The following is a 24970-nucleotide window of genomic DNA, read 5'->3' as shown; positions in this document are numbered from 1 at the left end:
ATCTTTTATTAAGTTCGATGTGAACAAGTTCAATGGAACTGGTAATTTTGGGCTTTGGCAATGAAGGGTGAAGGACTTTTTAGTACAGTAAAGGATGGAGAAGGCATTAAGTGAAAAGAAGCCAGCCAACATGAATGATGCAAGTTGGAAGGAGCTTGAAGCAAATGAGGTTTCCATGATCAGGTTATGTCTGGCCAATGACATGTTGTATCATGTCAAGGATGAGGACTCGTTGGCGGTGGTTTGGTTGAAACTAGAGTGCCGATACATGTCCAAATCAATTTCGAATAAGTTGTATCTTAAGCAAAAGAGTTATTGGCTTAAAATGGCGGAGGGTTCAGATTTGATTCAACACATCAACACATTTAATTAAATCATTAGTGATCTGGGGTGAGTTGATGTGAAGTTTGAGGAGGAAAAAGGATTGATGTTGTTGAATTCCCTACCTACGTCGCCTACATATAAGAATCGGGGTACGACGCTGGCTTGCGAGAAAGAAACCCTAGAGTTGGGGGACATCACAAGTGTGTTGCTATGTTCCACTAAAGGAAAAAGGCCAGCGATGAGGGTTCACATAGTCAAGGGTAATTAGGATCGTGGGATAGGCAAATCCTGGAGTAGACCTAGTGGTAATAAAAATCAGTCTAGGAGGAAGAAGGATGTTCGTCATTTTAAGTGCAAGAAACTAAGGCACATGAAACTAAAATGTTTGGAGTGGGAGTAGGAAAAGGTAAAAGCTTAAGAGGGTTCATCAAAATCCTTGAATGTAGTTGAAGAAGGGGACTCTGGGAGTAGTGACGGTGAGATGCTTACGATTTCATCAGGTTTAGAAAGCCTCATAGGTTCTTGAATCTTAGATTCAGGATGCTATTTTCATGTGATGTCTAACAAAGCCTAGTTCACCACTTACAGATTGATGAGTCTCCTAGTTCCGTTCTGACGGGAAACAATGTGGTTTGCAAAGTTATCGGAATGGGGGATATTAGGATCAAGATGTATGATACTGTAGTAAGGACTTTATATGGGGTAAGGCAGTACCCGATCTACGGAAGAACATAATATCATTGGGTGCTTTGGATTGTGACGGGTATAGTTACAAGTCCAAAGGTGGGACGATGATGGTGTGTGATGGCGTATTGATGGTGATGAATGGATAGAGGATAGTAGGGAATCTCTATGCGCTATAGAGTAATACAGTTGTAGGTAAAACTACAGTTAAGAGTTATAAGTCAAGAAATACTATTTTGTGTAATGTAACCACACACAAAATGGTGGGTATTCTTAACTACATTAGTGTGGATGTTTAGGGACCGGTGAAGGCAGCATCACAGGTTGGACATGGGTATTTCGTGAGGTTATCACAAAAGGTCTGGGGGTATCTCATGCAACACAAGTTGAAGTTGTTTTCCAAGTGTACCTTGTGGTTGAGGTGGAGTACTAGATCGGGAGAGAGTTCCTCAGGTCAGATATTGTTGCTAGGCATGCTGATGTTCAAGAAGTTTAGTGAGTGGGGCATGGTTTAGGCAAGGCTTGCAAGGGACTTCTTGGTGAAGTCAGCGAGTATGACGTGTTTCTTGGTTGATTGATCGCCAAAGGTATTACTAGATGGGAGAGTTGCAAGAGAGGCTTGGACTAGTTATACAGTAGACTTTGGAGTTCCATCTTTGCACATTTCTAGTGAAGTGGGATCTAGGCTTGGTGTTATTTCCGAATAGTCCATCTTTCTGGTATGTAAGAAAGATGGGTTCAAGATGGGTGATCCAACGGTAAACAGGGTGGCGATTGGTGAAGACATGGCTTTAGGTGTTAAAACCATGGGACATCGTACTCAGGTAGATAAAGAGAAACCAGTGCCAGAAAGATGCAATAGCAGCAATGAGCATGACATGCAGGTGGATTTGGAGACTCAAGGTAGGAGTGTAGGGAGTTCTAACCCAGGAGACTTGCAGTATCACAGGATAAATTGGTGTAGAATGGAGATTGTGATGCGGATTGAGCTTCAGACTTAGGGTAGAAATGTAGGGAGTTCACACTCAGAAGACCAGCAGGACCACAATGGGCTTAGAGGCACTATCAAGCCACTGCCTTGGTGTGATTTGATGTCTTATGCAACCATTACTACTAGGAAGGATCCTACTACCTTTTAAGAGGTAGTACACTGCCAGGGGAGGGGTAGGTGGACATGTGCCATGGTGGAGGAGATGAATGGACTGTATAAGAATTAGACATGGGGGTTGGTGGAGCTCTCAGATGGGGAGAGGGAGATAGGGTGCAAGTGGGCAAATATTCTATTGTTTTGTGTGAGTGACATACCGATTGCTGGAAAGGTTCCGACTGAGGTAAATCAGTCGGGGACTCTGTTGAGAAAGGAAGTTAACATAAAAGTCTTGAGTGTTGCCAATATTATTCTTGGGCTAGAGATTTGCAAAAGTAAAGTTACAAGGAGATTGGGATTATCTCATGGTGACTTTGTAGCTGCGTGGAGATTGGTGTTATCTTAGAGCGGCTATATGGACAAAACTACATGGAGATTGTGGTAATCTCAGGGTGGTTTTGGGGATCAAGTGTTGGTGAGGTTTAGTGTGGTTAGTGCTAAACCGATCACCGGTACACCATTGGCGAATCTAAGTAAATGGTTTACCGCTTAGTACTCGAGGACGAATGGTGATGTTCGAGTCGTGTCAAAAGGTTCCTATGCCAGTACAGTTGGGTACTTTGGCAGGCAACAGAGGGTTTCATTGGTTGTTTGGTTCGCAAGTGGAGGCTACACAAGGGACATGGATGACAAGAAGCTTGCAACGGGGTATGTTGTGGGAAGGCCTAAGGGTTGGAAGTTCGGGATACCTTCTTAGGGTGCAATATTAGTTGCAACTAGATTGGAGTTCTTGGCAGAGGCAGAGGCTGTCAAGGTAGCATTGTGGTTTGAAGGATCATTCAATGAGCTAGGTGTTCAGTTAAGTGAACTTTCTGTTACCACGGTCAAGTTCAAGCATGGCTTGGACTTGATTTACGTCTCCAAGTGTTAGAGGTGAGGTGGGTCCTTATCTACAGGCCCAGGTGGAGCAGTGGTTTTGCTTTTAGATTTTCAAGGTGGTGAATATTCGCCAAGATGGAGATTGTTGGGGATGCGGCTTATATTCAGAGCGAATCACATGTATCGAAAAAAACTACATGACACGAGGGACAAAGGAATAGAAGTAAGGTGTTTTCTTCTTCTCCAAACCATCGACGGTTTCCATCAGTGCAGATTACGTAAATTCAAGTCAGGGGCTTGTAGATTGGGCTTATCTAGAGGATTTTCCTCCGAGGGATCGATACAGATGTAATTTAGTTATACTAGAACACTTCTATACACATTATATTGTTATATAAACATTATTATATAGTCTTCGATGGGATTAAGCTTCAAGTAAGCTTCAAAGAAAGTATCTTTGACATTGATCATGGTGAAAATGGAAGTCTTGCTCCCATAGACGTAAGCTATTACCGAACCACGTAAATCTTGTGCATTCTAGTTATGTTTTTTATTCTTCTTATTATTTTTTGATTGCTTCTTGAGTATATTTCATGATTGAGTGATTGCATTAGTGGTTGTTGATTGTTTTGCCGGGAGATTGTGTGCTTCCGCTGCTCATGTTCAAATTGAACGAACCTCAACAATTTGTATCACTAATGAGATGTGTTATCTAATTGCATACTTATTCATTTAACTTCAAAATGATTTAAACATTAAAAGTGCAATCCTTAAGAGGGTATCATTGCTAGCTAGGAAAATTTAGTGAAGCATTGGTGAGACGTTAAGTTGTGAGAAAACAAAATCCAAGGGCACTCACATTAAACAATGTAAGTGGTATTTTATACTCAAGATCATAGTTCTTGAAGATTGTTAATATGGGCATCATTGACAAAACATGAACTTTCTTCTCCACAATTGAAATTTGAAAAATGATGAGCAAAATTGAGATATGGAAAAAATTGGTTTTAGATTCTTGTCTGTTAACTAGATATGCATTGGTTCACGAGCATACTTGAAAAGTAAATCTGTGCATCTTCATGCATTGCATGCATAACATCAATAGTGATAGGATGCAAGTAAAACCATTACATAAGTAGAGTTAAGATATGTCCTCACTTCTTGCACTATAATATTCATATCATATAAATTACTTTCATAAATTTTGTGAGTAGTCTTCATTTCAATTCTCTCATCTTTAATTCATTGCCTTCCATAAATTCAAATGGTTTATGTTCTACTTAGAGTGTGGGGGCATTAGTTCACAAATTTGAGTAATTCCTTCAAGTTGTTTTGTCTATTTTGGATAGTTGGTACATTAGTTCCCAAATCGTAGTCACTTTCAAGTTGTATTGTCTACTTCGAAGGCACATGGCATTAGTTCCCAAATCTGAGTCATCGTTTCCAGGTTTTTTTGGCTATCTTAGAGGCATGTGGCAATAGTTCCCAAATTTGAGTAGTAGTTTGCAAGTTGTTTTAGCTATCTCAAGGGCATGTGGCAATAGTTCTCAAATCTAAGAAGTCACTTCCAAGTTATTCTAGTTATCTCAGAAGCATATGACAATAGTTCCCAAATCTGAGTAGTCGCTCTCAAGTTATTCTGGCTTTCACGAAGGCATATGGCAATAGTTCTCAAATCTAAGTAGTCACTTCCAAGTTATTCAGGCTTTCTCAGAGGCATATGAGATTAGTTTCCAAATCTGAATAGTCATTTCCAAGTTATTTTGTCTATCTCGAAGACATGTGGCATTAGTTCCCAAATCCAAATAGTTGCATCCAAGTTATTTTGATTATTTCAAAGGCATGTGGCATTAGTTCTCAAATTCGAGTAGTTTCTTCCAAGTTGTCTTGGCTATCTATCTCAAAGGCATGTGGCATTAGTTCCCAAATTTGAGTAGTCACTTCCAAGTTGTTTTGGCTGTCTCAAAGGCATGTGGCATTAGTTCCCAAATATGAGCAATTGTTTTCAAAGTTGTGATGATTTATCTACCTTGGTGGTACGTGGCATAGTTTCCAAATCCATGATAGCAATCTCTTCATAAACTAGGTCAATTTGCACCTTATTCTATAAGTTTGTCGAGTTGACCTAGATTTCATGCATTTGACGTGCCTTGGACCATTAGTTTGGGGAGCAACGTGGCGCGATCCTAGGCATTCAATGTGTGTTTATACTGGAGGGTCTGATCGCTGCTACGTTAGCGATCTTTGTTAAACCCTTAAGGCTCACCGTATTTTGCCACGTGGCAGGTGACTTCATGCTGATATCACCCTGTTGCAGTAAAGATTCAAAAATAAACAAATAAAATATTTCGCCCCCATTGGCTGCCACGTGGTAGCCTTTCCCCAATTGGATCGTCTCAGTTTGACCCAAGTCAACTTGAGCTGACCCTTTAACCCAGTTCAGACCAGTTGAATTGGTCTAACCTGTCCTGAATCTCCGGTTCATTTCTTTAATTTAAATTTAAATTTCTAATTTTTAAAAATTGAGAAAAATAGTAAAAAAAAAAATATTGAAGATAAAAAACTAAATAAAAATTATTTAAGTTATTTTGACTCAGAAAACAAAGAAATGGAAAAATAAAAATGCTAAAAATAAATAAAATGGAGAAAAAAAAGTTTTTAAAAATCCTATTGAATTGCAGAAAAATGTTGGAAAATTTTCAGAAAATTTTTAAAAAATTTTGGAAAACCTAGGAATGTTTTAAAAGCTTTTTTTTTTTTGTTCAAAATTTGATGAATTTGTTTGATTATTATCTATATATATTCGAGTTTGTGTGTGTGTGTGTGTGTCCCAATGATTAAACAAAGAGTAAAATGGTGTTTCAAGCCTCACGTATATTAGTTTTGAGGGGGGTTTATCTAATAAGATCCCCTCCTTTGGTGGTCTTATTAGACATTCCTACATCGCACTTTATTTCACATTTTTTTTTTAAAAAAATTAGTATTTATTTGCTTTGTGAGTTAATTAAGACTATTCATTTCAATTTAGGGATAATTCATAGTTAATTAGATACTGCTCGTAGAACGGGTGTATAGGGGGTGTTAATACCTTCTCTTCGTATAACTAAATTCTCATTTCCAATTTTGGTAAATGTACACTGAGATTACTGGTTTCTTAATCTTAAAATTAGTTTAGAGACAAATCAACAAGTAGTAATTAGATGAATTAATCTCATCTAGGTAAATAACAAGTCAGTGGCGACTCCATCGAACTTCTATTATCATTACCTCTCGTCATTCCATACCTTTCTCTGAGACGTTGCAACACTTGGATTAATGAACAGATGTAACGTAATCAGTAAAAAATATACATATAATATTAATCCGTGTTGGATAGCAATCAAATTGGAGGCACTGTATTTAATTTTTTATACGAGGAGTTTGAGCAAGTACTACGAAACTGGTTTGCAGGGTTTCAATGGCAGATCCATCACTTTAATTCTCTCTCTCTCTCTCTCTCTCTCTCTCTCTCTCATTGCAAGAATGTTTATGTACGGATTTAGAAAAGATGTAAGCTATGGTGGGGTTTGCATGCTGTGCTACCTCATCACGTATTTGACAGAGGAACTGACGATGAATGCCTCTAAATTAAATAATCCAATATTGGTCTTTAGATACTTATACGAGACCATACAAATAGGGTTGTGTGCGTGCATGAGGTCCACTGCTTTCCTCCATCCATCTCTTTAATAATTCCTCAATACGCTGGCCCTTTCCCCTTTTGGTAATGCCATAAGCTTTTCCATCCCACCATGCAAGTAAATTAAAGAAGGTGCAATTGTACACAAGTGGACTATACATATACATGATGGTATTAATGTTAGATTTTTCAAATTAAAAAAAGAATATTTATTCAATAAATTTTATATAACAATCATCGGTTTATTTTTAATTAAGTATACGTTAAATTTCATATTTTTGTTAAGTTATTTTTTATTTTACCTATGTAAAGCGTGATCCACGTTTTCATTCTTCAAAACAATCCTATTTCCCACTTTTTCTTAAAATTTATACCTTATTACGTAACTAAATGACACAACATCTCCTATATCTCCAGTGTTTGCAAGTGTATATAAATTGAGTCAGCTGAATAATTCTACAAGTCATGTGCGTAGTACTATATGCACTAAGAAATATTCTCTGTAGGTGTGAAATCGACTTTAAGAACAGTAATGACCCTTCCATGACTCAACTTTTGATAAGTATTTTTTATTTTTTATTTTTTCAGTTAAACATGTCTCATATAAGTCGTACACATCTTCATCAGTTTATACAAACCATTGATAATTTTAAGTAGTTGACTACTATTTGTAAACAAACTATTCCTTCCCATAACACCTTGTCGAATCAAAGCATCAGCCACTTTGTTCCCTTCTCTATATCAATGATTTATCGAAAAGTCTACTCAACTTTTATTGATTTATTGGAGGGAGCAACTTTTGATAAGTATTTATATTTATATTTATATTTAATATTAATTTTATTAATAAATATTTTTCCCTTCTATTGCAATTCCAACAATGCATATCTCCAAAACCGTGCATATATCATCGTGTCATCTCAATCAATTAAACACACACTCTCACGTCCATTTCTACGTACTTCAATTTTTGCAAGTTGCGTACTTTAGCTTCTTCCGTTTTGGGAAGATTTTTATTGATAGTGTCAATTTTGCAGTGTCCCATGCATGTAGCCCTCTCGCTGGTGTTGTCAATTCTGTTTAATGGCTTGGCCATTTTGTAGGGCTGGGGCTGTTGAGTTGGCTCCGCACACACTTGCTCAGAATGTAATACACATTAAGCTCCAAAAAGCTAAATTAGTTTATCTCATATTCAAGATTTTGACTTCAAATGTTAGATTTGAATTTATTTAAATAAAATATAATAAAAATTTATATTAAGTTTTATCTAAATCCATGCATGCAAATATAAATCTAAGACAATAAATTCATATTTCTAAACACAGCTATACAATTTTTAGGGAGACAATGAAAGAGATAAAAATTATGAAGAAATTTAGAATGTGAAATAACATAGAGGAAGATGAGAAGAAAGGAAGAGAAATTTATATCTTGTATTTCTCGGTATGAATATTACAATGCATTGTAAGGGTATTTATACACATAGATTTATAGATGAATTACTTGAATCATGCTTAAATAAAATCTGAATCACTACAAATCAACCCGTGTCTGATGAGTATTCTTTTTGTGTTATTTTGACCAATTTTTTTTTCTTTATTTTCACCAATTTAAAACATGATTTCCTGCATTTATTTGCTTCCGGTGAATTTGCCTTTGTCTAGGTAATTTCCTTAACACTCTCCCTCAAATTGGAGTGGATATTAATGACACCCAACTTGTTAAGTAAGAGGTAGAATTGTGTTGGTCTAAGTGCTTTGGTAAATAGATATGCAGGCTGCTGACTTGTGGGTATGTGGATAGTTTGAATAACTTGAGTTTGGACTTTCTCTCAAATGATACGACAATCGATCTTTATATGCTTTGTTCGCTCATAAAATACTGGGTTTGATGCAATATGAATAGCTGCTTTGCTGTCACAATATAGCTTGACTGGTTGTGGATGTGCTATCTTGAGATCAGTCAAAAGTTGCTTTAACCAAGTGGCTTCACAACAAGTTGATGTCATAGATCGATACTCTGCTTCAGCCAAGGATCGTGAAATTGTTGTTTGCCTTTTGGTCTTCCAAGAGATTGGTGATTTTACGAGTAGGATGCAATACCCAGTAACAGATCGACGAGTATCTCTACATCGAGCCCAGTCCGCATCACAATATGCATGTATTTGAATATCACTAGAAGTTATTGATAGAACAATTGCCTGGCCAGGTGATTGTTAAGGTATCATAAGACTTGATGTGTTGCATCTAAATGAGATGTTCAAGGTTTGTCCATGAATTGACTTAGTATGTGTACTGCGTATGCTAATTCTAGTCTTGTGATAGTTAAATATATGAGTTTCCCAACCAATAGTCGATATGAAGATGGATCTGCAAGTAGTTCTCCTTCAGTCTCACTAAGAGTTAGATTTGGTTCCATGGGTAGGTTTCCTGGTTTAGCACCAAGAAATCCAGTTTCCTTAATTATCTCTAAGGCATACTTCCTTTGTGATAAAGAGATGCCAGTTTTTGAGCAAGCCACTTCTATCCCCAAAAAGTATTTCAAAATACCAAGGTCTTTGAGTTTGAAACATTCTCCCAAGTATTTCTTGAGTGCATCAATCTGTTCCAAGTTGTTTCCTGCCAAGATGATGCCGTCTACATATACCAAGATAATGGTAAAATTGTTTTCATGGAATCGAACGAACATAGAATAATCTGCTTTAGACTGTTTATATTCGGCACTAATGAGGGTTGAAGAAAGCTTAGCATATCATTGCCTTGATGCTTGTTTGTGGCCATAAAGGTACTTGTTGAGTTTGAATATTCTAGTCTCCCCCTTTCATTCGAAACTAGGAGGAGCGTGCATGTAGACATCTTTATCAAGGTCACCATGCAAGAAGGCATTATTGACATCAAGTTGATGAAGATGCCAATTTTGGGCGGCAGCAAGGGCAAGAACTATCCGAACAGTAACCATTTTGGCAACAAGAGCAAAGGTTTCAAAGTAGTCGATACCTTCTTTCTGATTCTAGCCTTTGGCAACAAGACGAGCTTTGTAACATTCCACAGAACCATCTGGGTTGTGTTTGATTTTGTATACTCATTTGCAACCAATGGGTTTCTTATTGGGTGGAAGATTCAAAGAGAAGATATGGGGAGTCAATGAGATGAGGTAAAATAAGAGAGGGTGACTTATAAATAGTTTAGCTAAATGGAAATTGATCCTCGTAGAATACCACATCATGATAAAAAAAGGTGTTATGAGTTGTAAGATCATAAAGTTGATAACCTTTTATCCGTATGGATATCCTAGGAAGACATGGCGGATGGCTCAAGGATCAAATTTTGAAAGATGTTGGAAGTGGGTGGAGGCATAACAAGGACATCCAAAGACTCGTAGGTGATTGTATTTAGGTGGGGTGTTATATAGCTTTTCATAAGGAGATTTTCCACGCAAAATGGGAGTAGGTGTTCTATTTATCAAGTAAGATGTTGTGAGGAGAGCATTACCCCAAAAATGTTTAGGCATGTTGGCTTGAAATAGGAGGGCCTGAGAAACATTCAACAGGTGATGATGTTTACGTTTTACTACTCCATTTTGTTAGGGAGTAGAGATGCGACTAGTTTGATGAATGATTCCCTTCTCTGAATAGAAGGAGGAAATATCAAATTCTGGCCCATTATCACTACGCTGGCCTTTTCCCCTTTTGGTAATGCCATAAGCTTTTCGATCCCCACCATGCATGTAAATTAAAAAAGGTGCAAATTTACACGAGTGAACTATACATATGCATGATGGTATTAATGTTAGATTTTTCAAATTAAAAAAATATATTTATTTAATAAATTTTATATAACAATTATCGGTTTATTTTTAATTAAGTATACGTTAAATTTCATATTTTTGTTAAGTTATTTTTTATTTTGCCTATATAAAGTGTGATCCATGTTTTCATTCTTCAAAACAATTCTATCTTCTACTTTTTCTTAAAATTTATATTTTATTAGGTAACTAAATGACACAACATCTCCTATATCTCCAGTGTTTGCAAGTGTATATAAATTGAGTCAGCTGAATAATTCTACAAGTCATGCGCATAGTACTATATGCACTAAGAAATATTCTCTGTAGGCGTGAAATCGACTTTAAGAACAGTAATGACCCTTCCATGACTCAACTTTTGATAAGTATTTTTTATTTTTTATTTTTTCAGTTAAACATGTCTCATATAAGTCGTACCCATCTTCACCAGTTTATGTAAACAAACTATTCCTCCCCATAGTACCTTGTGGAGTCAAAGCATCAGTCATTTTGTTCCCTTCTTTATATCAATGATTTATCGAAAAGTCTACTCAACTTATTGATTAATTGGAGAGAGTAACTTTTGATAAGTATTTATATTTATATTTAATATTAATTTTATTAATAAATATTTTTCCCTTCTACTGCAATTCCAACAATGCATATCTCCAAAACTGTGCATATATCATCGTGTCATCTCAACCAATTAAACACACACTCCATTTCTACGTACTACACTCTTTGCAAGTTGCATACTTTAGCTTCTTCCGTTTTGGGAAGATTTTTATTGATAGTGTCAATTTTGCAGTGTCCCATGCATGTAGCCCTCTCGCTGGTGTTGTCAATTCTGTTTAATGGCTTGGCAAGTTTGTAGGGCTGGACCTGTTGAGTTGGCTCCACACACACTTGCTCAGACTGTAATACACATTAAGCTCCAAAAAGCTAAATTAATTTATCTCATATTTAAGATTTTGACTTCAAATATTAGATTTAAATTTATTTATATAACATATAATGTAAAATTGTATTAAGTTTTATCTAAATCCATGCATGAAAATATAAATCTAAGACAATAAATTCATATTTCTAAACACAGCTATACAATTTTTAGGGAGAAAATGAAAGAGATAAAAATTATGAAGAAATTTAGAATGTGAAATAACATAGAGGAAGATGAGAAGAAAGGAAGAGAAATTTATATCTTGTATTTCTCGGTATGAATATTACAATGCATTGTAAGGGTATTTATACACATAGATTTACAGACGAATTACTTGAATCATGCTTAAATAAAATTTGAATCACTACAAATCAACCCGTGTCTGATGAGTATTCTTTTTGTGTTATTTTGACCAATTTTTTTTTTCTTTATTTTCTCCAATTTAAAACATGATTTCCTGCATTTATTTGCTTCCGGTGAATTTGCCTTTGTCTAGGTAATTTCCTTAACACTCTCCCTCAAATTGGAGTGGATATTAATGACACCCAACTTGTTAAGTAAGAGGTAGAATTGTATTGGTCTAAGTGCTTTGGTAAATAGATATGCAGGCTGCTAACTTGTGGGTATGTGGATAGTTTGAATAACTTGAGTTTGGACTTTCTCTCAAATGATACGACAATCGATCTTTATATGCTTTGTTCGCTCATAAAATACTGGGTTTGATGCAATATGAATAGCTGCTTTGCTGTCACAATATAGCTTGACTGGTTGTGGATGTGCTATCTTGAGATCTGTCAAAAGTTGCTTTAACCAAGTGGCTTCACAACAAGTTGATGTCATAGATCGATACTCTGCTTCAGCCAAGGATCGTGAAATTGTTGTTTGCCTTTTGGTCTTCCAAGAGATTGGTGATTTTACGAGTAGGATGCAATACCCAGTAACAGATTGACGAGTATCTCTACATCGAGCCCAGTCCGCATCACAATATGCATGTATTTGAATATCACTAGAAGTTATTGATAGAACAATTGCCTAGCCAGGTGATTGTTTAAGGTATCATAAGACTTGATGTGTTGCATATAAATGAGATGTTCAAGGTTTGTCCATGAATTGACTTAGTATGTGTACTGCGTATGCTAAGTCTAGTCTTGTGATAGTTAAATGTATGAGTTTCCCAACCAATAGTCGATATGAAGATGGATCTGCAAGTAGTTCTCCTTCGGTCTCACTAAGAGTTAGATTTGGTTCCATGGGTAGGTTTCCTGGTTTAGCACCAAGAAATCCAGTTTCCTTAATTATCTCTAAGGCATACTTCCTTTGTGATAAAGAGATGCCAGTTTTTGAGCAAGCCACTTCTATCCCCAAAAAGTATTTCAAAATACCAAGGTCTTTGAGTTTAAACATTCTCCCAAGTATTTCTTGAGTGCATCAATCTGTTCCAAGCTGTTTCCTGCCAAGATGATGTCGTCTACATATACCAAGATAATGGTAAAATTGTTTTCATGGAATCGAACGAACATAGAATAATCTGCTTTAGACTGTTTATATTCGGCACTAATGAGGGTTGAAGAAAGCTTAGCATGTCATTGCCTTGATGCTTGTTTGTGGCCATATAGGTACTTGTTGAGTTTGAATATTCTAGTCTCCCCTTTTCATCTGAAATCAGGAGGAAGGTGTATGTAGACGTCTTCATCAAGGTCACCATGCAAGAAGGCATTATTGACATCAAGTTGATGAAGATGCCAATTTTGGGTGGCAACAAGGGTGAGAACTATCCGAACGGTAACCATTTTGGCAACAAGAGCAAAGGTTTCCAAGTAGTCGATACCTTCTTTCTGATTCTAGCCTTTGGCAACAAGACGAGCTTTGTAATATTCCACAGAACCATCTGGGTTGTTTTTGATTTTGTACACTCATTTGCAACCAATGGGTTTCTTATTGGGTGGAAGATTCAAAGAGAAGATATGGGGAGTCAATGAGATGAGGTAAAATAAGAGAGGGTGACTTAGAAATAGTTTAGCTAAATGGAAATTGATCCTCGTAGAATACCACATCACAATAAAAAAAGGTGTTATGAGTTGTAAGATCATAAAGTTGATAACCTTTTATCCATATGGATATCCTAGGAAGACATGGCGGATGGCTCAAGGATCAAATTTTGAAAGATGTTGGAAGTGGGTGGAGGCATAACAAGGACATCCAAAGACTCGTAGGTGATTGTATTTAGGTGGGGTGTTATATAGCTTTTCATAAGGAGATTTTCCACGCAAAGTGGGAGTAGGTGTTCTATTTATCAAGATGTTGTGAGGAGAGCATTACCCCAAAAATGTTTAGGCATGTTGGCTTGAAATAGGAGGGCCTGAGAAACATTCAAAAGGTGATGATGTTTACGTTTTACTACTCCATTTTGTTAGGGAGTAGAGATGCGACTAGTTTGATGAATGATTCCCTTCTCTAAATAGAAGGAGGAAATATCAAATTCTGGCCCATTATCACTACGTATAATCATTATAGTGGTTGAAAATTGAATTTCAATGATCAAAATGAAAGACTGGATTAGAGGACGAGTATTTGATTTATGACGCATTAAATATACCCAAGTACATCTAGTGTAGTCATCTAAAATGGTCAGAAAAAATTGAGCCCCAATGAGAGATGGAACACGATAACCGCCCCAAGTATCCACGTGTATTAAATGGAAAAGTGCAGGAGAAGAAATTGAACTGGAAGGAAATTCAATGCGAGTTTGTTTAGCCAATGGGAAAATAAAACATGGTTCTAAATTTGAATAAATTCCAAAAATATTGTTGGAAAGTAAAGACATAATTTTATTAGATAAATGGCCGAGTCAGCAATGCCAAAGTTGGGATTTTGATGTAGCCACTTGACAACGAGCAGGATTTGTTTTTGTAAAGTAATACAAGCCATCTCGCTCAATTCCCAGTCTAATCATCTTCCTCGAGCATATGTCCTGAATTAGGAACATATGAGCAGAAAAAATGATTAGACAATTGAGAGTTTGACATAACACACAAATGGATATAAGATTGAAGTGGAATGAAGAGACACTTAGGAAATTTTTAAAATGAGAGAAGGAGAAAAAACAACAGATCCAATATGGGTTACCACATCATGAGATCCATCTGGGAGTCGAATAGTACGACCATGCATAGGGATAGAGTATGTTAAATTAGCGAAAGAACACACCATATGGTCGATGGCTCGACTGTCTAGAATCCAAAGAGTTTCAAGAGAAGGACGAGATGGTATACAAAATAAGGATGACTCAACATTACCTACATGGTGTGCCATAGAAGGTGTATGGGTGGCATGGTTGAGCATGGCTAGAAGTTGTTGGCATTGATCGCTGGTGAAAGGGAAACTGTTGGTGGATGGTTGGTTGTCAATGGAGATACTTGGTGAGTACTTGGTTTGGGACCTGATCCAATCTTGCAAGAGCCATATGGGAACCTGTGGATAAAGTAGCAATGATCAATAGTGTGGCATTCTCTGTTATAGTGAGTGCAATTTAGTTTGGTCTTATGAAAAGGTCTACCATCTTTTGGAGTGGAAAGGAATCCTTTGGTTGCTAATGCAACACCGTCAATGGGCGGAGGAAGTTGAATGTTCCGTTGACACTCCTCTTGAAGGACTAAGTCGTAGATGCAATTGATTGTGGGAAGGGGATCTATCAACAAGATTTGAGCACGAATGGCACCATAGGATTCATTAAGGCCCATGAGGAACTTCATGCATGGTTTGCTGGTACTGTTGGTATTGAACTATATCTCCTTCGAAAAAATGAGATTGAAGTGATGCAAGTTCATCCTATAAGAACTTTAGCTTAGTAAAGTAGGTGGCTATCAATGTATTGCCTTGGACAAGGTTGTGAATTTCTTATTCAAGGTGATACATTCAAGGGCCATTGACTTGTGTGAAACGGTCCTTCAAATCGACCCAAATATCTCGAGAAAGATCACAAAAATTACGCTAGCAGAAATATCCTTTGAAATAGAATTAATCAACCATGCTTTTACCATATTGTTGCAACATAACCATTGGCGGTAATCTATAGTTGAGGATTTTAAAGGCTTGGGAATGGTGCCATCAATGAAGCCAACCTTGTTTTTGGTGTTGAGTGCAATGAGCATGGATTGACTCCATGTGGTGTAATTGGTTTCAATCAATGGATGAGAGACCAAAGTAACACCCGGATTGTCAAAGTTGTGGAGATACAAGGCATGACTCAGATCATCAAAATGTGTTGAACTTTGTGTGCTTTCAACATTGGAAGCCATTGGGAAGGAGGAGTAAGAGATTTTTTTTTTTTTTTTTTGAATCATGGGCTGGTCACGTGATATTTTTTCTTCAATAGCCCTGAACAGTGAAATTCAGATGGTGTATTTGACATATTCGACAAAAGGACTGAGAGAAAGAAAAAAATTATGGGCATAGGTGTTTAGCGTGGCGTCTACTTCGACTTACAGAAATAAAAGAACCCCCAATATATGAAGGGGAAAATGAATGTTAGTCGGCGTGTGGCAATCACGTTGATGGTCAATAAATAAATAAAAAAACTCTGATTTTTCAGAGGTGAAGAGGAAAATGAATGTCAATCAGCGTGTGACAATCATATTGATGGTCAATCGACAAAAAAATAAAAAATAAAGAAAAATAAATAAAAACCCTAATTTTTCTGAGTAAGAACAAAAAGGATTTGAGAAGAAAAAATAAATTTTATCTCAAATAAATTTCACGCTCTACTACCATCAAGAAATTCAGAATGTGAAATAACATAGAGGAAGAGAAGAAGAGAGGAAGAGAAATGTATATCTTGTATTTCTCGGTATGAATATTACAATGCACTGTAAGGGTATTTATACACATAGATTTATAGATAAATTACTTAAATCATGCTTAAATAAAATCTGAATCACTACAAATCAACATGTGTCTGGTGAGTATTCCTTTTGTATTGTTTTGACCAATTGAAAGCATGATTTCCTACATTTATTTGCTTTCGGTGAATTTGCCTTTGTCTGGACAATCTCCTTAACAAATTATGTAAGTAGGCTTTTAAGAAACATAAATTTGTTACTACTCACCCACTAGTTGATAATTCACTTTAGTAACTTGTTGAGAAAAAGGGTCACACTGCTGACTTCTTGCAACGCACTCAAGTAAAGTATAACAATCTCATATCAGCCTTTTATATGGGAGATATTGGATATAAAAGGATGCTTTATGTTTGAATTGTATGAAACAAATTTATGATAAAAATCATGTGCCTAATAGGCCAAAGTAGATAGTACCTCGAGTTATTCGATACTATTATATTTGGTATCAAATTCAAGTTAAGGGTACTATCATGTCAACGAATTGTATAAAGTTGTAGATCTGACACTAAAGTGTGAACCACTTTAATGATAATGCATGAGATTAGAAAAGGGAGACTATATAAAATATATATATATATATATATATATATATATATATATATATTACATGCATACTATGGAAATCTTAATTATATAAGGATGATTTAGGCTTCAACCTTGTGAGGCGCCTTTTATGATACAAAACCATGAGGACTAACATGTTAAAACTGAGAATCTCGCCGAATTTGAGGTTATTGTAATGTGAATGGAGTGCATCCAAGATTAAAAGGGCAAGACAATCTAATCCTACATTAGATGCATACTAGGCATATCGTAACCATATAAGGATGACTTAAACTTACTTTGTGAATTATTTTTAGAGAGACAAAACTAAGAGGTTCGTGACATGTAAAGCCCTTTTGTTTTATTCAATAAATGTGGAGTAGGCCTACCCATGTGAAGTCACAAGAACCCATGTCATGCATGCCCATGTGGACACCTGCAACAACAAGTAAATGCTGCCCATCCTATGTCATATGCTCCACACCATCCATGTGAAGCCTGCAACAGCTCACATGTCAACCAGTGTGTTCCTATGTGAAGGTCTGCGTGCCCATGCCATCTGCTGCCCATCTATGTGAAGCTTACAGTTGCTCACATGTCAACCAGCGTGTTCTCACGTCTCCATTATTTTAGCAATCTACCTGAATGCCTATAAAAGGGCATGTTTGCAGTTCAAGAAAGTATACCCCAAAGCATCTCCAATTTTTCTAGTTTCTCATATTGTAATTAAAGAGATTTGTATACTCTTAATTCAAGAAATAGGTATTATTGTTCACTTCTTGTAATTAAAGAGAAGTTGTATCATCCCTTATTTATAGTGGATTCCTTCCTGCCTTGCCCATGGTTTTTCCTCAATTTTTTTGGGGTTTTCCACGTAAATCTTGGTGTCAATTCCTATTTTCTTATTCCTTATTTTAGCCGTGCAATACTATTCCTACCCATTTAATTTCCTAATAGTGATATAAGAGCCTTGGGTTACGGCCTTTGGGTTGGGGTTACTATTCACGACTACTATTCACATGTGTTACTGAATACTTTTACAGTATTGTGAACCTATACAAGATTTGTTCAAGTATACAGTTCCATTCATGTACGTTACTGTTCACGTATGTGGTATTGATCATGGTGAAAAAGTGGGAGTCGGTTTAGTGGAGGAACATATCTTATCTACAACAGTGGCAGTAAAGTATGGAATTGAGAAGTTTAGTGAGGGTAATTTTTCCCTTTGGAAATTGAAGATGAAGGCGGTCTTGAGAAAAGACAATTTCTTAGCAGCAATTGGAGACAGACCAACAAGGATAACTAATGAAAAATGGATCGATATGGATGACAATGTTGTGCCCAATCTTCATCTAACTTTGGCAGATTCGGTGTTATCAAGCATTACGGAGAAGAAGCCAACAAAAGAAATTTGGGATGCGCTGACAAAGCTCTATTACAATAAAATCTTCTTGAAGAGGCAACTCTACACTCTTCGAATGGGTGAATCCACATCGATTACAAATCACATCAAAAACCTTAATATGTTGTTCTCCCAACTGACATCATTAGGCCATAAGATTGAGCCAACCAAACGAGCAAAGCTTCTACTCTAAAGTCTACCTAATTCATATGATCAACTCATCATCAACTTAACAAATACTATTCACTCGGATAATCTAGTCTTCAACGATGTTGCAGTGGCTTTCTAGAAGAAGAATCTAGGCTCAAAAACAAAGATGACAGATCATCTAGTTCTCAACAAGTTTAGGCACTACCGATAACGAGAGGAAGATCAACAGAACGTGACTCTAGTGGGAGTCACAATCATGATAAACCAAAGTCAATAAGTAAAAAGAATTTTAAATGCTACAATTGTAGCAAAAGGGGGCACATCTCAAAGGATTGTTGGCACAAGAAGAAGAATGCATAGAAAGCTTATGAGGAGAAAACTTCTCAAGGATGCGCTACTCGTACCTCTAGTGATGGCAAAATCCTGCACAGCGAAGCAGAAACTATCTCTAAAGGTGGTAAGAAACACACTGATGTATGAATCATGGATTCAGGAGCAACCTGACACATCCTCTCGCCGAGACTGGTTCCATTCATATGAACCTGTTTTAGGAGGATTTGTGTTCATAGGTAATGATCATGCCTTAGAGATTGCTAGTATCAATATTATCAAATTGAGGATGCACGACAGTATGATATGCACTATTCAAGGGGTACGACATGTGAAAGGCTTAAAGAAAAATTTACTGTCTCTTGGAAAATTGGATAACCTCGACTGCAAGACCCTTATTGAAAATGGGATCTTAAAGGTTCTCAAAGGCATGTTTGTAGTGATGAAGGCAGAAAAGATAGTGGCAAATCTATACATGCTGTTGGGAATTATGGTACAATAAGGAGACGCGTCATTTGCATCAACCCAGGAAGAATCAACGATAATGTGGCATCGCAAACTTGGCCACATGTATGAACGTGGTTTGAAGATTCTTTCAGAATGTAATTTTCTTCCCAAACTCAAATCAGTAAGTCTACCTTCCTGGGAGCATCGTGTTACAAGTAAGCGACATAGATTAAAATTTGATAAATCCTTCCTTCATTAGCTTTGCTGTGCACCATGCATGGAGCTCAAGGATTTTATTCCTCTATTGGCTTGGAGGAATTCCTTCCAAAGAAATGGTCGGCCCATTTCCATTGTTGCTTGAACTATGCGTGGGAACGATTGATGCAATATTTTCTGAGAGGTTGATGTTTTCATTTACTCCTTCATCATCCGTAGGACTATCGTATTTAGTTCTGTGGGTGGATGGCTGGGTCATCATAGTAGGCTTTGGAGTTTGGATCTTGCCTTCAAAAGAATCATCATCTATCATGATGGCGAGTGATGATTTTGGTGCTTCCTTTGGATGTAATGGATACTACCAGAAGCAAACACATTTTAGACTTAATTCACTCGGATGTTTGGGAATCACCAGTTGCATCCCTAGGAGGAGCAAATTATTTAGTGTCATTTATTGATGACTATACTAGGAAATTATGGGTATTTCTAAATAAGAAGAAGTCTGATGTGTTTCAAGTATTTAAAGAATTCAAAGCATATTTGGAACTTGAATTTGGAAAAAGAATCAAGTGTTTAAGGACTAATAATTGAGGAGAATATATAGACAACAATTTTATTTCATTTTACAAGAAAGAAGGTATTCAAAGGTAGTTCACTGTTGCACATACACCTCAGCAAAATGGCATAGCAGAGCAAATGAACAGAACCCTATTGGAGAATACCAGAGCCATGTTGAAGACTGCCAATCCAGCCAAGTCATTTTGGGTTGAATCAGTCAAAATCGCTTGCTATGTGATAAATCGGTCACCGTCAACAACAATTAGTTTGAAGACACCAATGGAGATGTGGACCAGTAACCCAGCCCAGTATTCTTCTCTTCACATATTTAGACGTCCTGCATATGTGATGTATAATAGCCAGGAAAGAACTAAACTGGACCCAAAGTCTAAGAAATGCATATTCTTAGGTTATGCTGACAGAGTTAAGGGGTATTGCTTATGGGATCCCACTGCCCACAAGGTCATAGTCAGCAGGGATGTGATATTTATAAAAAATAAAATACAAAATAAATAAAACAACAGCACTTCAAAAACGACTATTACTGTTCAAATAAAAGAAAAGAAAGATTCTTCTGAAGCCGCACTAGAGCATGAGAAACAAGAACCAAATGAGGCCAATGATACAGAAATTCGACGTTCAGTACATGAGACAAAGAAACCTTCATGGCACTCAAATTATGTCATGGCAAGCAATACTGCACATTGTCTTCTAATAGAAGATGGAGAGTCATCAACTTTCCATGAGGCTATTTGTAGCACTGATGTTTCTTTTTGGATGACAACAATGCAAGAAGAAATTGAAGCCCTGTATAGAAATAATATATGGGAGCTTGTTCCATTACCACACAGACGTAAATTAAAGTCATTGAAAATAAATGGGTCTATAAGATCAAGTGAGATGACAACGATCAGGTGGAGTGATATAGTGCAAGACTAGTGGTGAAAGTGTATGCTCATAAAGAAGGTATTGATTTTAATGAGATATTTTCTCCAGTTGTTAGACTTACTACTATTAGAATTGTATTGAATATGTGTGTTTTGTGTGATTTATATCTAGAGCAGTTAGATGTGAAAACTGCTTTTTTTTTTTTTCATAGAGAACTTAAAGAAGAGATTTACATTCTCCACCTAGAAGGTTTTAAAGAAAAAAGGAAAAGAAAACTTGGTTTGCAGGTTAACCAAATCTCTGTATGGCTTAAAGTAGGTGCCACGATGTCGATACATGAGATTTGATTCCTTCATAATTAGCCTTAGATACAATGGGCTTAGTTCATACCATTGTACGTACTACAAGAGATTTGGTAATAATGATTTCATTATTTTGTTGTTTTATGTGGATGATATGTTGGTTGTAGGCCCCAGTAAAGAAAGAGTCCAAGAATTGAAGGCACAATTGGTTAGGGAGTTTGATATGAAGGATTTGGGACCAACAAACAAGATTTTAGAGATGCAAATTAACCGAGACAGAAAAGACAAGAAGATTGGCTTTCTTAAAAGAACTATTTGAAGAAAGTCTTGCAACGCTTCAACATGCAGTATTGTAAGACAATTTCTACCCCACTTCCTATCAATTAAAAATTATCCTAAAGCATGTGTCCTAGCATTGAAGTAAAGAGGATCAAAATGTCTCGAGTGTTGTATGCATCAACAGTGGGAAGCCTAATGAACGCTATGATCTTTACAAGACCAGATATTGCTTAAGCAATCAGTAAGGTCAGTCTGTTCATAGAAAATCCTGGTAGAGAGCATTGGAATGCTGTGAAGAGGGTCCTAAGATACATCAAAGAAACCTCAGATGTTGCATTATGTTACAGAGGATCAGAATTCATTGTTAGGGTATCATGTTGACTCATATTTTGCAGGTGATCTTGAAAAAAGAAAATCCACTACAGGTTATGTGTTTACTCTTACAAGAAGAGCAGTAAGTTGGGTATCAAAGTTACAGACTGTTGTGGCATTGTCTATGACTGAAGCCAAATACATGGCAGCTACGCAAGCTTGCAAGGAGGCAATCTGAATTAAAAGGTTAATGGAAGAACTCGAGAACACGCAAGAGAGGATTCTTTTGCATTGTGATACTCAGGGTGTCTTGCATATTGCAAGGAAGCCGACTTTTCATTCCAGAACAAAACATATCGGAGTACAGTATCACTTCATTCGAGAAGTTGTGGAGGAAGGAAGTGTGGACATGCAAAAGATTCACACCAAAGACAACCTAACAGATTTTATAACAAAACCAATCAATGCTGACAACCTCATATGAAGTAGATCCCCTTATGGCCTAACAAAAACGTTAGTGGCATAATTGGCAAGACTATAAAGGATGAAAAGATGTTTGAAAGTGGCTTTAAGTGGGAGAATGTGAAATGTAAAGCCCTTTTGTTTTATTCAATAAATGTGGAGCAGGGCTACCCATCTGAAGTCACAGGAGCCTATGTCCTGCATGCCCATGTGGAGACCTGCAGCAACAAATAAATGTTGCCCATCCCATGTCATATGTTCCATACTATCCATGTGAAGCCTGCAGCCACTTACATGTCAACCAGCACATTCCCATGTGAAGACCTGCATGCCCATGCCATCTCCTGCACATCAATGTGAAGCCTACAGCCATTGACATGTTAACCAGTGCGTTCTCACGTCTCCATTATTTTAGCAATCTGCCCAAATGCCTATAAAAGGGTCGGAATGTTTGCAGTTCAAGAAAGCATAACCCGAAGCATCTCCAATTTTTCTAGTTTCTCCTATTATAATTAGAGAGATTTGTATACTCCTAATTCAAGAAAGAGATATTATTGTTCTTTTCTTATAATTAGAGAGAAGTTATATCATCCCTTATTTATAGTGGATTCCTTCTAGCCTTACCCGTGGTTTTTCCTAAATTTGTTTGGGGTTTTCCATGTTAATCTTAGTGTCAATTCCTATTTTCTCATTCCTTGTTTTAACTATGTAATATTATTCCTACCCATTTAATTTCCTAACAAAGTCTAACAGGTCAAAACTAATAATACCTCAATAGAAATGAGTGGAATGTAAATTGATACCGAAAGTCGCACTGGGGGTATTTTTATGTAGGCATAGGTTCTCACATACGTGTGGGTCACTTATTAATTGTAACGAAGAGCTTGTCATAATCCTACATTGAATGCAAAAAAAAAAATAGGAAGTTCTTGGCCATATATGGGTGCTTTAGGCTTCAATTTTATTAAGTCCCTTTCATGATACAAAATTGCAGGACCAAATGACCAAAATGAAAAATACCTCAATACAATTAGGTGCCTTGTACATTTAAATATTTGTTACATAACAATAAGACATTAATATAGGTCAAATGACTCCCTTGTTGCTTTCTTTTCATACTTCTATGGTTCTATTTGATTTTGGGTTTGTTCTTAAGAAGGGATGTTAACAAAATTTGTTGTATCATTTTATACTACAATAACAAGAAAAAGATTCAAATCCCACTAGGTGGGATTGGTAATATAAACCCTTTTCTGCCAATAAATTAGTTCAGTAGAATTTGTAAAAATCTGCTGCTAATTGCTATGTATATAAAACTATATATACTTCATGAATCTAGATTGTGGACTGTCAATAAAAATAGGGCCAACTAACGAAACATATGAAAACATGGTACATAGTATTATCCTTAGCATAAACTTCATACCTCTTATGGAATTAAAATGTCATAAACTCATACTTGGAAACATGGTTTCAGATTTAGATAAGTTACAGTATAAAATTATATTGAGTTTCTTCAAAATCTATACAAATTCAAATTCAAATTCAAAGTCCGTAATTTAAATTAAGTACAACGTAAAATTTTATTTAACTCCTTTAATAGTTTGGAACTTGAACCTTCAATTAAATTTATGTACATTTAAACAAAATGCAATACAAACTTATACCAAATTTGAAATTTCATTCAAGGTCAGATGAGTTTTAAATTCAAAATTCAAAATCTAAAATCCAAACTTTCAAACATAACTCAAAAGTTTCATCAAATTCTATTAAATCCAAATCTACTGCTCAACTGTACGCCTCCAAAGGCAAAATAAATGAAAAACCTGGTTATGAAACACAAGAAACATGGCTGAAATTTGTGAAGCGTGGATTTCTATGGACACGAGACATGGCTGAAATTTGTGAAGCGTGGATTGGTATCGACTCACCGGCATTTGCATATGGCAGCAAGTACCAACCATTATTCAATACCAGTTTTCAAAAATAAATAAATAATCCAACAGAGACAAGACTACTCAGCCTAGCCGATGGGACTTCAAGGCCCTCTGCTGCATCCTCTCATATCTTATCCTCAGCTCAGATCCAGAATTGCCGTTCGAGAAAGATGGTGTCTGCAGAAAAAGATGCTCATGCACTGTCAACAGGGTTCCCTGAAACCCTCTCCAATGGGAATGGGAAATTAAAGACAGATATGACCATACCTGGGTAGGAGACAAGCAATTAAAGACAGATGCAAGTGGGACCATTGTGTCTCCACCTTCATCAATCTTCATCTAATGAACTGCTGCTTTCTTTGATACCTGCATTCCATGGTCTCTGCAATTCTGAGGCTGGCGCCCATGGGGCTGCCAAACGCTTTCACACCCTTTGCAAGACGTACTTGAAGGGCCCAAGGCGGCAACACGAACAGCTGATTCTCCTGCTGAATACAATACAGATTTCCATTCCACAATGTGGGGATGTACTATTGGCAACATAACTTTCTGGTTCATAGGAAAGTTTTACCTCTTTTATTTTAAACAACTGTCATCAATTATATTTTAATTAAATATATGTTAAATTTAATATATTAGTTTTAACGTATTTAAAATATTAACTACTATTTTATCGTATTTATAATGCTAGCGTTATACTTAATTTTATCTGTATAACTGTGCTCCAATTTCATTTCAAGATACGATTTTTTGTTCTTTGAAATAACTCTATTTTCTACTATTTCTTGAGATTTATATTTCTTTGTAAGCTCGGCTTTAAGGATGATAGTCAATCTATGCCTCGGCTTCTGATAAACATTTATATTTTTA

The 24970-nt window shown here is 36.4% G+C and overlaps 1 long non-coding RNA gene across 1 annotated transcript; it reads right to left on the bottom strand.

The window, feature by feature from the left end:
* Positions 1–23826: 23826 nt before the first annotated feature.
* LOC131168210 (uncharacterized) lies at positions 23827–24654 on the bottom strand. The gene is made up of 2 exons (XR_009140245.1): positions 24368–24654; positions 23827–24277 (listed from the first exon to the last, which is right to left on the bottom strand). It is a non-coding gene; the product is annotated as an uncharacterized LOC131168210 (long non-coding RNA).
* Positions 24655–24970: the final 316 nt, after the last annotated feature.

This window comes from Malania oleifera, chromosome 11, assembly GCF_029873635.1.
Source record: "Malania oleifera isolate guangnan ecotype guangnan chromosome 11, ASM2987363v1, whole genome shotgun sequence".
NCBI classification, from domain to species: Eukaryota; Viridiplantae; Streptophyta; class Magnoliopsida; order Santalales; family Ximeniaceae; genus Malania; species Malania oleifera.
The sequence above is the reverse complement of the archived record's forward strand: the minus strand, read 5'-3'. Positions and strand labels throughout refer to the sequence as shown.